The sequence below is a fragment of the Neopsephotus bourkii genome, unplaced genomic scaffold (assembly GCF_033783945.1).
Source record: "Neopsephotus bourkii isolate Nb327-2 ecotype Australia unplaced genomic scaffold, CSIRO-AGI_Nbou_v1 NB_1810, whole genome shotgun sequence".
In the NCBI taxonomy this organism is placed as follows: Eukaryota; Metazoa; Chordata; class Aves; order Psittaciformes; family Psittacidae; genus Neopsephotus; species Neopsephotus bourkii.
The window spans coordinates 265,815-282,278 of NW_026902283.1; the positions used below are offsets into that span (position 1 = coordinate 265,815).

General features: G+C 37.9%; 1 protein-coding gene and 1 long non-coding RNA gene across 4 annotated transcripts in view; one reads left to right on the forward strand and one right to left on the reverse strand.

Moving 5' to 3' along the window:
* Positions 1-16,464, forward strand: part of RNF180 (ring finger protein 180) — a 71,226-nt gene that overhangs the window by 25,275 nt on the left and 29,487 nt on the right. The window lies entirely within an intron of this gene.
* Positions 10,272-14,027, reverse strand: LOC133206562 (uncharacterized). The gene is made up of 3 exons (XR_009723806.1): positions 13,893-14,027; positions 13,462-13,801; positions 10,272-10,596 (listed from the first exon to the last, which is right to left on the reverse strand). It is a non-coding gene; the product is annotated as an uncharacterized LOC133206562 (long non-coding RNA).

Consider the following 16,464-nt stretch of genomic DNA (forward strand, 5'->3'; position numbering starts at 1 on the left):
CAGTTAGTGGAAATTTACTCCTCCTACAGGTAGGCCAGATGCTTTCATATTAATTTCTTAGATTCTGCATTGATAGGTCATCTTTGCAGTAACCTAAATGACTAGCCAGGAAGAAATTTTTCAGAGAGACCAAACTGGTGACACAGGTGTTTAGTACAGACATCTGGACAAATTCATAGTTTGCCAATATTATCTGCCATTGATTTCCTTCCTTTTAGTTTACTTGGTTGTCATTTTTGCTTTCTCCTTTCAGTACAAATAAAAAACTGTCAGGATGCTGGAATGGGCTTTAGGATCTGTGGCTGTGGAGAAGGCAGTCAGTGGAACTCCTGTCTTACTACCGGTAATTTTAGAATACAGGGCTCAGTGATCCAGAGAGTCTTTTGATTCTGTTTTTTTTTTTTTATTATAAGGTCTTTTAGCCACTGCAGATCATATTTCCACCCTGCACTAGTTCAAATAGATCTACATCAGGCACGTAGGCATACTGAGTACATTTTTAATTGCTGAAAGAGGGCCAAGGAATCATCCTCTGACCTGAAGCCTGGAGGCCCTGTTCTTGTCACTCTGCATAGAGCTCCCTCCCCCCAGAACATTCTAGTTGTGTCCATCTTGCAAATCACTTGGTGGTGGGTCAGAGCCCCAGATGGTGCCCTGCAGTCTGAAGGTGTAATAAGGTCTTGCATGTCTGCTTTGTTAGGTCAAAGTGGCTGTATATGCTACAGCACACCAGGGTGGTGATTTTGTAGCATGAAACTATGAGTAGCTATTGCTTGTCTAATAGGAGTACAGCCCAAGCATACAGAATAGTATTTGGGATGCAAAACCTGAAGTTGTAAAAAAAAAGATGCGTCATTCTTCCCTTTGCCATATAACACGGCTTCTGCTGAAAAAAAAAAAAAAATTTTTTTTTTCTTTTTGTTAACTGTCCTTCAATAGTGTCTGTTCCCCTACCTGTAAGCTAATTCTGGCATAATGGTGAATTAGTCACCATAGTTAAGTGACTAATTCAGAATGCATTCCTTCTAAGCACTTGTGTAAGGTACAGCATCATTTCATAGAATCATGGAATAGGTTGGGTTGGAAGATACCTTAAAGATCATCCAGTTCCAACCTCACTGCCACGGGCAGGGACACTTCAGACTAAGACCAGTTTGCTGAAAGCTTCATCCAGCCTGTCCTTGAATACTTCCAGGGATGGGGCATCTGGGCACCCTGTTCCAATGTCTCACCGCCATCACAGTAACAAGTTCTTCCTAATATCTAGTCTGCATATGTACCCTCTTCCAGTTTAAAGCCATTCCCTCTAGTCCTGTCACTACCTGCCCTTATTAAAAGTCCCTCTCCAGCTTTCTTGTAGCCCCCCTTTAGGTACTGTTAGGCTGCTATGGAATATGGAGGACTATGGAGACTCGAAGGTCTCCCTGGAGCCTTCCCTTCTCCAGGCTGAACAAGCCCAGTGCTCAGCCTGTCTTCCTAGGGTTCCAGACCTCTGATCATCTTCATGGTCTCCTCTGGACTCACCTGAAAAGATCGATGGCCTTATTGTTTTTAAAGGTGGATGGTTATGCTTATGCTACTGAATGAAGAACTGCACTGAGGGTGGCTTATATACTAGTATAATGTTTTGTATGAAAATTGTAGTAGTAAGATCTAACTGGATTTTATTACATTTTATTATAGGTTTGGGCTACTTACAAGATCTTTTTAAATAATATTTTAAAGCGCTTAATAGGAATTGGTCTCTTCCGGTATTTAAAAAATATCTGTTGAAACTCAAAGTTCACATACAGTAATGTAAGGAGCAGTGTGAATGCACTGTGATTGCAGACTGAAGAACTATTAAAAACTGTATAGATTATCTACTTAAGTACACAGAGCAAAATTTATAATGCTTTCTCATATTCTTTGTGTGATTAGCCTCCACAGTTGTGCAACAGGTGGCTTGGGTTTTGTTTAATTATTTTCTTTTTCCTATTTTAAATAAAATTATGTTGTGATCTGCATGCCTCCTTATTCCTAAAAAGATACAGTCTTTGGAAGAACAGTTAAGCACTTATTTAGCAATATCTGCTCAGTACCCTCAGGGCTGTGGTGGGCTGACCCCAGCCAGCAGCTAAACACTCATCCAGTCTTTTACAGTGTTGGGGAATGGCAGGAAGAAGGCAAGAAGACTTATGGATTGAGATAGTGACAGTTTAATAGGGAAAGTAAAAGCTATGTGCACAAGCAAAGCAAAATAGGTATTTATTCAGTTCTTCCTGTCAGCAGGCAGACGTCCAGCTGCTTCTTGGGAAGCAGGGCCACAGTTGCTTGCACAGTTGCAACCAGTAATGGGTGCTTGCACAGAAAAATGTGATAACCACAAACCTCCCACCTTCCCCCTCATCTCCCTGAGAATTTATTGCTGAGTGTGACATCCAATAGTATAGCGCAGCTGTCTCAGCGATACCCAGTCCCAGCCTCCAGCCCAACCCCGGACTACTTGCTGTGTCAGAAGTGAAGGAAGCATTAGCACTGTGCAAGCACTGTTCAGCAATAAACCAAACAGTAGTCTGTTACCAGCACTGTTCTGGCCACAGATGCAAAGCACAGCCACGTAACATACTACTATGAAGAAATTTTCTTATTTCTCTCACTGATGGTTGTTTACACATCTTCATGCTTTTCTTAGCATATTCTTTCCAGCAGCATCTCCAGTTTCCAGCTGAGTTGGTTTCATTGCCATTTCATACCCTGTGTATCCATTAAATGATCCATGGTTAAGTGACTAGTTGACAGTGATGGACTTCAGAGCCAAGACTGCACTCAGGCTTAAGAAGGTCAGAGTTCGCATCACTGAGTTTTTCTTTCAGGTTGACTGCACCAGTTAAAATTTTATAACTTACAAATGTTTATCTGCAGAATGAGGGCTAAGAACTTTTTATTAACAACATGTGGGGTGCTAGAGGATTTGGATTTGTTCTGTGCACTCTTTGTGCTGTTTCTACCCTTCACAAAGGCTTTATGTGGATCTTCTGCTTGAGGGCTTCAGCTTGCATCCTTTAAGACTAAACGTCCTAGCCCCCATCGAATGTACTGTGAAACCCATAAAATGAAAATATGTAATCTAGCAGGTTTTATTCTTTTTGAGGTAGGCTTGTCTTTGAACAATACAAAAGCGAGCTTTGTTGCTCCAAACATGCCCTGCTTTTGCCTGAAGAAATGACATAAATAATACATCTAAAACCAAACACAGTTTGTCATCTACAAACTTACATTAAGGAGACAACCAACCCAGCACAATCAAACTAAGTGGCATTGGTTTGCTTCATGTGCTTTGCTGTATTGGGTCTTTTTGGTTTTGCCTGTTACGTTTCCTCATTATAAAAGACTTATTCCATTCTGATGAACTGGGACATAGGATGCTGTCCACATTAAGGAAATTAAAATTAGTAGCTAACATCAGAAAGCTTCCAAGACCTCACTTGAGAGTACTGAATTATGTGGTATGCCATTGTGTGAGATATGTCCTCTGCTGAAGTCTAGTAAGATTATTTCAATAGTTTCTCCTTTCTTCCCCCTGCTGTTTTACTAGGTGCAAAGCAGGGTTTTAGTATCCTTTCTGTCAGTACAAATAATTAAAAATAAAATCATCTTTTACTGACATGTTAATAGTAATGTGCAGTATTAGCAGTCTATTGAATTTTTCAAAAAGAGGGCATATATTCTGATATCAGAATAATTTTCAGCTCATTTTGCATCCAATTTTACTTTTCTCCTTGTGTACATTTTGAACTGGTCTTCACATGAAAAAGCTGTGTGTTCCAATTTTGTTTATATTTTTACAAATTTCCAAATTTCTCTTTTTTACATTCTTAGGGTAGAAGAGTCTTACAAAGACTTTCAGGCTGTCAGCAGTGATATTTTTGAGATGCTTTGTCTACTGATGATGAATTGTTTTCTATGTTGGCTACCATTGTCAGATGTGAGTATTATAACTAAGTTCAGTGAGATGGGTGAAGTATAGAGCAGTGTATTGACTTCTATAAATTCAGATTTTAACCCTTAAACAAGAATCTTGCCTGCATCTGAGTATCACAAATAATATTTTATGGTAATCTTACTTTGTTGAAAGATAAATAACTGCTCAGACTTACTCCGTGCCTCTGTTTATGTAACAAATTATTAGCTACAACCTGCACATTTATAAATATAACGTCTCTGTGTAGTAGTTCTAAATGAGTACATGCTATACTACTAAAATAAATCAGGCATGTAATTCTGCAGCACAAAATCCTAGACCTGTCCAGGTGACTTTAATGGGACATAGATTTCATGCTATTGTTTACCAAAGTGCTAAAAGTACAGTCACTTCAAAATGTATTGTAATTACAGACAACTTTGTGCCTTTTATAAATTTATGTATATTTGATGGAATTAAATTGTTTTGTTTACTGTAGTCTCTTTTTTGTTATATTTCAGGTTTTCATTAAAAGAAATTAATTCTGTCCTATTAACTTTTTCATATCCTCTTGGGTCCTGAAAGATAGGGCTCAGCAAGCTTTTGGAATTAGTAAAGAATCCCAATAGACATTGTCTCTTCTTTGTAGCTATGAAAATGTGGATTCTTCCTGTAAGAGGTTGTATTAGCATCTAAGTTTGATTTTATTTTTTTTATTGAGCCTAAAAAGTATTGGCTCAAGCAGCATATTCCGTGTAAGCTCAGTAACAACACCACCACCAAAAAAAAACCCCGTGTGAAGCTTTTGCCATTATTCCATTATTTTTTTATCATAGTCTTTATTTGTCTACTGGTTCTGTTTGACTAGTGAATTCCGCAAATACTGGCTAATTGGTTAATTGAATATCAAAATTATTTAATTCTCTGTTTCAGTGTGCTCAGTGTTGCAGGCAGAAGTAGAGGCATTGTTTTCGAATTTTATTTGTTATTTTCTATCAGCTGTATTTTGTTGGAATGATAAAATTATGTGTGAGCATTTCCTTCTTACTCTTTTTTTAGCATTTGTTGATGTCCAGACACTACAGCTGTGCTTGACCATTTGTTGCTTTCTTTATTCTTAATTAGAAAATTGTGTTCCAGACATGTTCGAGTTGACCATAATTTTCTGTAAGTCTTAGGGAGACCAGTAAGTGATCCCCTGAACGCTGCGCAGTCTGAGCTAACCAACCTGAATGACAGCTTCAGCAAAATCTGATGGAGATTTCTACAGAAATTCATAGAGATTGCCTCTATTTTAAGGCTTAATTTGTCCACTGAGGTTTTTCTAACCTTTTCATAGGTGATCTTTTATTATTCACTATCATTTGATTGACTTGCCGAGGTGAGAAGCTCCCGAGAGGCGCCTTCAGCACCGGAGCGTTGCAAAGACACAGCGTCCACCAGCCTCGCCTGTGGACTGCCAGAGCCAGCAGGGGCAGTCCCAAGGCCTCGTCAGGCCTTGCTCGGGAGCCGGCAGTGCTGCTGACGCAGCCGCTGACTCATAGAGGGTCACCGCCGCCCGGGGACGGCGGCCGATGGAGCAGGGGGAGAGGCAGGGGAGCGGGCGGGATGGTGAGCTCACGGCGCGGGGCTGGGTCCCGCTCTGGCAGCTCTGCCCTGGCTGCCCCGGCGGTGTCATCGTCGGCACCCAGGCGGAGTTGATGAAAGGGGAGGCTACAGCGCAGACCTCAGCGTGTAGGAAGAGCTGCTTCAGCCGCTCCAGCCGATGAGTTAGCTTTATTTGGAGCTCGGCTCAGATGCTGCTATAGTATTCGCCAATAGTATGGGGAATAAATAAGATGAATTAGAGATGAATGTGCGTCTAGAGGGGTATGACATCACTGGCATCACAGAAATGTGGTGGCATGGCTCCTGTGACTGGAGTGTTGGAATGGAAGGTTATAGGCTCTTTAGGAAAGACAGGCCGGGCAGATGGGGAGCGGGTGTAGCTATTTATGTCAATGACTGGCTGGAGTGTATGGAACTCTGTATGGAACTCTGTATGGGGATGGGTGGTGGGCCAACAGAGAGCTTGTGGGTTAGGGTCAAAGGAAGAAACTCAACCATCAAAAGGAGCATGACCAGGAGGTCGAAGGAGGTGATCCTGCCCCTCTACTCTGCTTTCATGAGACCTCACCTGGAGTATTGCGTACAGTTCTGGTGTCCTCAACATAAAAAGGACATGGGACTGTTGGAACAAGTGCAGAAGAGGACTGCAAGGAGCTGTGGAGGCTGGAGCACCTCCTGTATGAAGACAGCTGAGAGAGTGGAGGAAAATCTGTATCTGAAGGGGGCCTACAAGGATGCTGGGGAGGGACTTTTCATCAGGGACTGTAGTGATAGGACAAGGGGTAATGGGTTTGAACTTCAACAGGGGAAGTTCAGGCTAGATATAAGGAGGCAGTTCTTTACTTTGAGAGTGGTGAGGCACTGGAATGGGTTGCCCAGAGAAGTGGTGAATGCTGCATCCATGGCAGTGTTCAAAGCCGGGTTGGACAGAGGTCTTCGGTGATGTGGTCTAATGTGAGGCACCCCTGCCCAAACCGTTCTATGATTCTATTTACCAAAGTATTTTTCTTCTTTTTGTAAGGAAGAGTTATTTTATTTATTTGTACATATAAGTGAGGTGTCCCTGTCCATGGCAGGGGGGTTGGAACTTGATGATCTTAAGGTGCTTTCCAACCCTAACTATTCTATGATTCTGTGATTCTATGATAAGCAAAATGGGAAGGAAGATATTTAGTTGGACCTCTATTTGAAGATGAACACAGATGAAAAGTGTTCACCACATAAAAATTACCAAGAAATTGGAATTCTTCAATTACAGCAGAATATGTTGGAGTAGCTTCAGTTTCTGGAGTTGATGCAATATGAAATACTATAATAAAGTTTCTTTTACAGTACAATGAATTCACAAGGTTTAAAGCACATTGTCTGCTTAGCAAGACATTTTTTCTAAAGAATAAATTGTAGGTGAAAATGAGAACACAAAGAGATTTTCTGGATATTGGCAAGTGTGAAAGTAACATTAAAAGCAACTGACTGCAGTTTAGTAACTGGCATTGAAGCTTCCTCTGGAAGATTGCTGTCCAAGATGTTCTAAGAAAGGCAAGTCTAAGTCTACCTCCTAAATATTGCCTGTTAAAATGCTGGGCAAAAGAAAGGTTTTCTTATCTCCTCATCCAGCTCATTCTTTGCAAAACTTTTTCTGCCACTTCTATGTCATCCACAGGGTTATAGTCCCTTTAAACAAAGATGAGACAAATTTGAATTGAATTCCTGCCCATATGCAGTCAAGTGCTTGTTTCCTTTGCTAAGAAAATTTCATCAGCAAAGCAACTAGAAAAGAAAACCTAACATTGCTATTATTTTGATTTTTTTTAATCCAAAAGTCTAGTATTGTAGCAACATGTTCTTTAAACATAAACTCAAGGCATAAGAATTATCAGGGTAGTGTGTGTTATGTAAATAAAACTGTGTATAACAACTTCATGTCAGCTAAAGAGGTACCACATATGCCTAGCCCATTGCTAGGTGAAGAGGTTTCTGTACAAGAGAAGGGACAGCTGGCAGGGCTTGTCAAAAGATCTTGTCATCAGTCTGCTGCTTAACATTCAGAAAGCTTTAATTTGTGGACAGTCTAGACCTTTCATAAGGTTTATATTTTAAGTAAGTTATTGAAAAGGGAATGGTGTTTGAGAAGTGGTGGACAGGAGTAAATGGCCTGGGATTTTTTTATTGTTATGTTCTTTCTTACACAGTTACCAATTTCTTTGAGGTTTCTTTCTTTTGCTAATAGTGCTGTTTTTAGTTAGTTACAGACTGTAGCAGAGTAATTCTTAAATCTTTCTGTTGGTGAGTACATTACACAGACATTAATAGTTGCATCTTACTTTTATAATCCAGGCAGAGAAATGGGAAATAGCAGATGTTCCTCTCAATCTTTCTATTTTAGCATGCTGTCATTCCAAAGAAAAGCTTTAAACTCACTTATGGAGGGTGAGAGGGGGAAAGAGATTTTCATACTCGGTTTCTGGGAAGCTTTGTGAGAGACTTCACTAGAAGGAAACACTGCAGTATTACACTATAGCAGGGAGAAAAGATAGAAATCTTCAGAAATCATTATTCAGACTCCTCAGTGCTTTTGTAAAAGACTCTTCAGAAATGTTGCCACCCTAAAATTTAAAATGGGCTTACTGTCTTCATAAATAACTTCTGGGGAAAATGAAGTACGATGCAACATACTGCTTATACAACACAGAAAATTCATGTCTTGCATAAAATAGAGTATTGTAATACTTGTTCAGTGAATGCAGTTTTCTCTCTGTGAAAGGAAAAAAAATAAAAATAAGCAATAATTTCTGCTCTGTTTATCAGACAGAAAAGATTTGAGTAGCAGTAGCTTAAATGAAGTATCTGGAAAGAGGATTTATTTATGTATCAGTGTACTGACAGCTGACCCCTTTGAGGCCATCCATGTTCAGCACTTTCAGTCTGAGGCTTCTAATGAATAAATTTGAGGAAAGCAGGCTTTTGCACATTTTGGATGACTTTGGATTTAGCTGACTCAATACCAGGGGAAGAATGTAGTGCTTATTCCTGAAAGCTGCCATTACAGAACCATAATTTCTGACATAATTTCTGATAAAATACCATCAAAATTAGAGTTGAGGAAAGATAGCTTAAATCAAGCATCTAGACATTATTTGTCAGAAAAACAATATATAAAACAGTTGGATTGCCTTTTGTTACAGCAGATCCACATGGATTTATTTTTTTTTTAATAACACAGGATCAAATTTCAGTGTTAATTTCCAAAGGTTGCACATAAAGAAGAAGGAAAAAGGCCTTTTTTTCCCCTCTATCACTAAATGAAGACATCTGAAACACTTTTGTATTTTGGTTGTTTATTGTTTTAATTTTTCATTGCAATATCTACTGCAGATGGATTGGAAACTGCAAATTTTACTGAGTCAGAGTACCTGTGTAATCAAAGTGGAGAAAAATATCTTGCTTCTTTTGTTTTAGTTGATGACTCCTAGAGTCCTAACCTTATTTTTTTTTTTTCTTTTCAGCTTTTTCTGCTCCTCTTTTCAAAAGAAAATATTTGGAAAGGTATTAGAAGTTTTATAGGAAATCAAAAATATTTGGACTTCTTGCAAATTTGTAGTAATTGAAAATCTCCCATCATTTTGGTGGGGTTTTTCTATCCGAAAATACACTGTGTATTTCAGTGATCTGTTAGTTTGCATCTTAAGGAAACTATATGATTTTTTTCAAGTCATCCCAGAACTGTGTGAGAAGTGAATTCAAAGATTTTATTCTGATGGGGTTATTCAATACTGATTTTACTAGGTTTAAAAAATTGAGCAACAGTGATTAAATGTGATTACCTTTCCCCTCGGCTTCTCAGACATATTCTTCTTTGAAACCCTTGTCTTTATTTTCCTTCAGTATAAGTTATGATGTACTTTAAAAACTGCTTAGAGATTGAGTCTATTATGTAATAAATAATTAAACTGAGTTTAAGAAACTCAGTCTGGACACTTTAAATAGGTGGCCTGATTGTTCTGAGCAAGATGATCACCCAGCTGTTCGATCCAGATATGGAAACTTCAAAACTGGGAAAATGATTTTGTCTAAATACAATTTTAGGTTCCCAATTTTAAACTTATTCTAAAGCAGTTCATCTTACTAGGTGGATCCTTTTACTGTAATATGTCACAAACTGTGCCCCAATTGTGGAAACAGGGTACTTGCAAATTCATAAATCCAGGATGTTCTATTTGTATCTTGATTTGGGGGTGAGCGGGAGGAATGTCCCAGCACAGTGAAAAGGACACTTGTAGGAACCCCGTCCAACAGAGGGATGTTACATTCCAAAGATGCCCTCCTGAAGGGTCAGGGTTGGGCATACTGTCATGTGCGTCCAGGTGAATACAGGGGCAGAGTTAATTCATCTGGGTTAAATGCCTTCGTGGAGTCATAGTTGTGATGGTTCTTAACTAAATTCTCTCTTATCTGATGAATAAAAGGCAAGAACTTTCTCACTTCTGCCCCAGCTTATGTTGGTAATATGTGTTATTACTGTGTTAATAAAATCTGAGTGATTGTGTAGCCACCACAGTTAATGACTGAAAGTACCATGTTTACGTAATACTAGTAAGGAATTAGTGTAAAATTTATTTAAAGACATTTTTGAAAAAAAAAAAACAACACAAAACAGCAAAACTGTGAGAGTTCAGTTCAGCAAACTCAGTTTTCTGTCCAAAACAGTAGTAAGTCTTCTATAACCATATCTAACAGCCAGAAACAATATGTGACTCATCATATTGAACTTTTGATAGCTGGTAGTTAACAAATCTATGCAATTGGTGTAGACTGTATGAGCAGACAGAACTGTAACTTGGTGCTGGCAAATCCCAGGAGCAATGAGGCTTCGGTAGGAAACTTGTCATCTGTAGACCAATGTTATTTACAAAGGTGTGTTCCAGATGTGGCAATGTAAACAGTTCATAAGTGCTGTTCAAAACAGCAGTGGACCTCCCTTTCTGACCAGCACTCTTCCAATGTTGCTTTCTCTGCTTTGTGTTGTACAGTGCTGGGGAAGGAACCTATATTAATGACAAGAGTAGGTGTTCTGTACTAAAAGGCTTTTTGTATGCTGGTAACTCAGATTGTGTCATGCATCACTGTAATTTGCTTCAGATTTATGCTGAATCACAAGAAAAATTTCAGATGTGTTGATGGACTATATTTATGCAAAGCTGCCAAAATACAGCATCACTGTTCCAGACATTCTTTTACAGACATTCTGAATACTTTCCCTAACTCAGTAATAGCATATACATTTACGTGAAGCCTGTAAGTAAATGGAAAAATGAATGCACACAATTGTCTGTTATTTCAGTTCTGCTGATCTCTTTGTTAAAATATATGCTGTTTTTACGGGTATAACATTAATATTTCAACATAAACACTTTATTGATTCACGTGAATTGACAGGGCTTTCATTTTTTACCATGTACCAGAACAACTACTAAGTTGTACTAGAGAGCAGTTGTACTCTTGTTGTACCACAAAGAACTCCAGCTGTAGATAGCAAACACTTTGATCTAGCTAACAAGGTAGTCTTTGTGCTTGGAGCTTGTTTATTTCTTCAGGACTATAATTTAACCCTCCAGTTCACATATGTTTGTAAACCTCAGCAGTATGCTTAATGCATGTGTTACTCCCAATTCTACATCACTGCAGTTTCCATAATACAAAGGAGATCTGTAATATGAAAAGGAGGTACAATACTCTCCTTTTTTTTTTCCATAAATTCTTTAAAAAAAAAATTGTTAAAAAAGAAAATGTTTTATCTGCATGGAATTCACACCAGAAGGGCCGACTCAACCTTCTGTTATTTAGGCATTGCATCAAGGCTCAAGGAGATTCACAGAAGTTTCTGCAGGTGTCTTCAGAATTTTCCTCCTCTATGAAATACTGGTTACAATAAAGATGAATGATTATTAATATTTACTTGTTGGGTGTGCTGACACTCATAGCTGTGCATGGATGCTCTAGTCTGCATATTCATTTTTGGTGTGAAGTTTCATTTGCCAGCTTAGGTATACTGCTCACACCATTCTCTTTAATGCCTGAATAAATAATATGTATGGTTTATTAAATACAAAATCAAAATAAAAGTGAAGATAGGCTTGTAAGATGGCACTTCTTATATACTGGTTTAGGGGTGGATATAAATATTAAAACATTCAGATGATTGTAGCTCAAGTATTTTGAGTACCATTTATTCCAGTGGCCTTTCTGAATTCATATTGATAATTAAATTATTTTAATAGGCATAATACTTTATGATAAGTCAGTAAAGTAGTTGCCATGATCTTCAAGAGATCTTCATAAAAGCTGTGTTTACAGATGTTGCTTGAACAATAAATCTGATTCTCCTAAGAGACATTTCCAAGAGGGTAATAATATCTAGAGCTAGCTGCCAGTTTATCTGTATATTCTTAAAGTTTTAAGTCTCAGTTACTCCAAAGATGTAGCTGCAGAAATTAACCAAATTGCATAACAAAAATACTTAAATAATTTCAAATCAATCATAACAAGAAACTGAGCTGTATTATAGATGATGCTTGGAAAGAAAGGGGATATGTGCATAATACAGCATCTAGCACAGGGGTTATTCTATTGCATGTGGCCTGTTTCAACGTGATCAAAATCAGCAGTTCAGTAACATTAGTCATTATTCTAGTTCTGTGAAGTGTGTACAGGAACAAAAAGAGAAGATATTAGATCATTATCTTCTGCTTTATCTTTTTTTCTGAGTTTCATTTTTCGTTTCTTCTACAGAATAAGCCTTTATCTCCTGACATAGGTAAGATTAAAGATCTACTGAAGTAAAAATACTTCAGTGAGACAAATCGGTTAACTTGCCACATATCAAGCCATTTTATAAATTGGTTTGACCTTTTACTTAAAAGAAATAATATTAATATTGCACTTAACTAGTATTAAATAGTGTTTGTCATTAACAGGTTACTGAGGGTATTACAGTTCTGTAACTCATAATGAATCTCTAACCAGAAGTTAAAAAAGATTCTCTAAATAACATTCATTAATTTATTTGGTAATTAATGAAATGTATAAGAAAGGCATGGTTCCTTGAGCAGTCAGATTAAGTAAATATACCCTGTTTCTTTGTAATAATTTTAGGTCTATCAAAGTCAGTTATCGTCAGCTTTCCTTGATATTTTTTGAATGTAACTGCGTCTCCAGAGAAATAAAATGCAGGCTGAGCCTACTTAGCCTTCAGTGAAATGCCCGTGTAAAAGGATGTGCTTTATTATCCATGAAGTGGTGAATTAATCCAGCCATGTCAGTGCTAGTACTATCTCTCTGTTAACTTCTAACTGCAGCAGATCTGTAATAGTTACACTGATAAATAACCTCCCATAGGCTTTGCACTCAGTGTCTTATCCCTACTCCATTAATGCACATGCCATGAGATTAACAATTTTTGAAAAAATCAGTCCTAGTCCACCTATATAGTCCATAAGTGGTGGAATGTTTATCATATTGATAATACACTTAAATTGTTATTGTTTTCACTTTGAATTTGTGGCTTATTTTCAGTTTGAAGCATAATTGCATATGTAAGATATGGCATCTTGTTATTCCTTTTTCTGATAGATTTTAAAAAATCAAGTTGATTAAATTCCTTTGCCTTCTGTCGCACGATGTATTTTAGGCTTTTATGTATTTTTCTTGTGCCTTCTCTGTTTTTCAATGCCAATTATAAATTATAGATGCTCAAACTTGGGTATGTGATTCTAGAAGAGATCTCAGTAACAACCTGTGCAGAACTTCAGGAGAGTCTTTAAAAGAGTTCTGTGTAGGCAGCAAGAGATGAAATTCCTTTGGGGCAAACATAAAGTATATAATTCCAGTGCTTTTTTTATATCCACACTTACTCTGTGGTTATGAAGGTGTCCTGGTATTCAGCACTTGGAAGAATTTTTTGGCCTTACAAGACTCCATAGAATTGGCTTTTTTTTATATCCCTTCGTAATCCATTAGTGAGGCCTCTGCTGCTGACATAAATGGCCTCATCAAAGAGGCAAAATCACATGGGTTAAATGAGATGCATAAATCCTTGCTTCTGGACACTTGACTTCTTTCTTTCTGGTCATACGGAGTAGTTTCCAGTACTGCTGCTCCAGGCAGTCGCCGTAAGCACTGAAGCAAAGCCTGTCTGTGTCCAAGTATATCAGTTGCTCAGCTCCTACTGCCCAGTTACCCAAGTGTTTCCATCTGGAACCAAAAAAAAGTCTCTTATATCTTCCTTTAGCTGCAACAATATTTTCAAGCTAATGTTTCCAGATCAGCATATGAAAAGACTTACTTTTATTTCAGGGTGCTCAACATAACATCTTTTAACTCCTGAGAAGAGCAGTGAACTCAGAGCAATTCTTACTGGTTTGTTGACCATGCGCATCCTTATCAGAGCCTTTGATCCTTCCTCTGAACTGTGTCAAGTGTCAGCACCTGAACAAAAGAAAGCAGTACTACTTCCAGGTGACACATTAGGGCTCATAACTAACAAGCATCATTTGCTCTCTATGAGCATCACATCTTCAGGCAAATTGCTTACTGTTTTAATCTCTAATAACTTTTCTATATGCTATTCAGTTTTTTCACAGGCATGTTAATTTGTGAGTTAGACCTTCTCATGACTCAGGAGTAATTTGCTCAAATGCAGTCACCTAGTCAAGTCCGAACAACACTGTGCAGAACTTCACAAGTTTATAACTGAGTAGGTTGGCAATAGTACAGTCACAGACTTCCAAAGTGCTCATATACTGAAATAATAAACTGGATAATTATCTTAGGCAGGAGTATGAAAAACTCATAGAGTTGTTGACCTGACTCTTTATAGCATGTATGTTGTTTGGATACAGTAAGCATTAAAAAACCCTAATACTTTCTCACCTGTAATAATTAAGTAAAATCTAACTAGGTAAGAAATTTAACTTGCCTGTATTTTTTGCTGAGATCATTCAGGATTAAGAAAAGATTGTAGTAATACTATTGTAGCCATCATTACCTAAAGATAAAAACAATTTGAGACTGATAGAAAGAAGTTAGTATGTGTACATATATTTGATTAAACAAATCAAATAAAGCATATTTGATTAGGCAAACTTCTAGGGTGTGGAAAAAACCAAAGCTTGGAAAGTCAAAAAAAGTCCTTTCAGGTCTGAAAAGCAGTAACCCTCATGAATAAACATGACCTCAGAACAACCTCCAATAACTCAAATAGAAACAGAAAGGGAATTGAAGTGTTAAGGAACTGATCTTCTGTGAGAAGCAGGAAAATAGGTTATTTTCTCTGGAAAATGTAAGAGGCTCCATAGAGTTTAGAGTGCAAATATCTACTGAGAATATTCTGATTTTAATTTTCACTGTTTATTTATTTATGTCTTGTTAGAGCCCCATATACAAAAATCATAGGTGTCCTATCAGTAATTGACTTAGAGACCTTGGTCTGCAAAATGCCTGATCACACAAGGGCCACTCAACTGCCTAAAGCTACTTCTAAATGGAATAAATATATATATATATGCACACTGATAGCTTTAAACCAAAGTTCACTAGAATAATAATGGAGAAAATGTTACTCAGTTTTATATTCTTGAGCAATCTATCCAACCCAAATGCAGCAGAGAGGGTATGAATGGAGGGTGTAGAAGTAGGCAGCTTCAGAGAGCTGGTTAGGCTGCTTTGCTCTGCTTTGAATTGCTTGCCTTTGGATTTTTTTGAAATATTGTATGGGGAGAAATTTTAGAGTGTAGGGAATTCAGACTAAATTATTGATTTGTACAGATATTTAAGCCATGGGCATTAGCATCTCTGTCCTGTTATGATACATATGTTTTCAGCTTAGGTTTGCTAGACATGTGGAAAGGTGTCCTTTTGCATTCATACCAGTCCACCAAAACAGAGTGCTCAACAGCATACAAACCCTGGTGGACCTTACAGCCTGATTTGAAAGAACTAGTGCTAGTTTAGGTAGTAAAAAATTTTAATAGGTGTTTTCCTACATTTTAAAATTGCACTTACATCTGTTTTCTGTATTTGCTTTTGAAATCCCATAAAAATCCACCAATTTAGTCTGCAGAAATTAGGCTAGATAAATTCTTTTCAAAGCAACAAAGCAGCTGCAGGCTTCTCTGTAGCAATGACACTCATTGTTACCTCTCTACTCAATCTAGCTGTCAATTTTTATGAACTGTTCAGGAACAAAGTATACCTGAGGTCACAACCCTTATGTCAGATTTGTTTACAATTGACTAATGGGTTCAAAAGCTGTTGTGGGATTATCTGTCGGATAGATGTGGCACTCCTACAAGCTGCATTTCTTTTGGGCTAAACCTGCTGATCATTTTTTCCAGCAGGAACCAATAAGAATTTCTTTCTTTTTAATCCATTTCTATGCAAAACAGTATCTATATTCATTCTTTAAACTTTTTCAGACCTGGGTGTATGATTCTGATTACATAGTATAATGTACTCCAGACTGGTCAAGGAGGCTTTAAACTATATGTGTTGGGGGAGGGGGGCATCATTCCATCCCAGCACACCCAGTCAGCAGCCAGCATCTATAATAAACGCTCGGAGCAATGCAGAGGTATTCCAGCCCCTCCAGCCAATGAGCTGGTTTCATTTGGAGCTTGGCTCAGATGCCTCTATACAAATGCCCGTATCAGGGGGAACAAACAAGAGGAATTAGAGATGTGTGCATGTCTATGGGGGTATGATATAATAGGCATCACAGAAACATGGTGGCATGGCTTCCATGACTGGAGTGTTGGAATGGAAGGTTACAGGCTTTTTAGAAAAGACAGGCCCAGCAGCCGGGGAGGGGGAGTTGCCCTTTATGTTAAAATCATATAATAGAATCATGGAATAGTTAG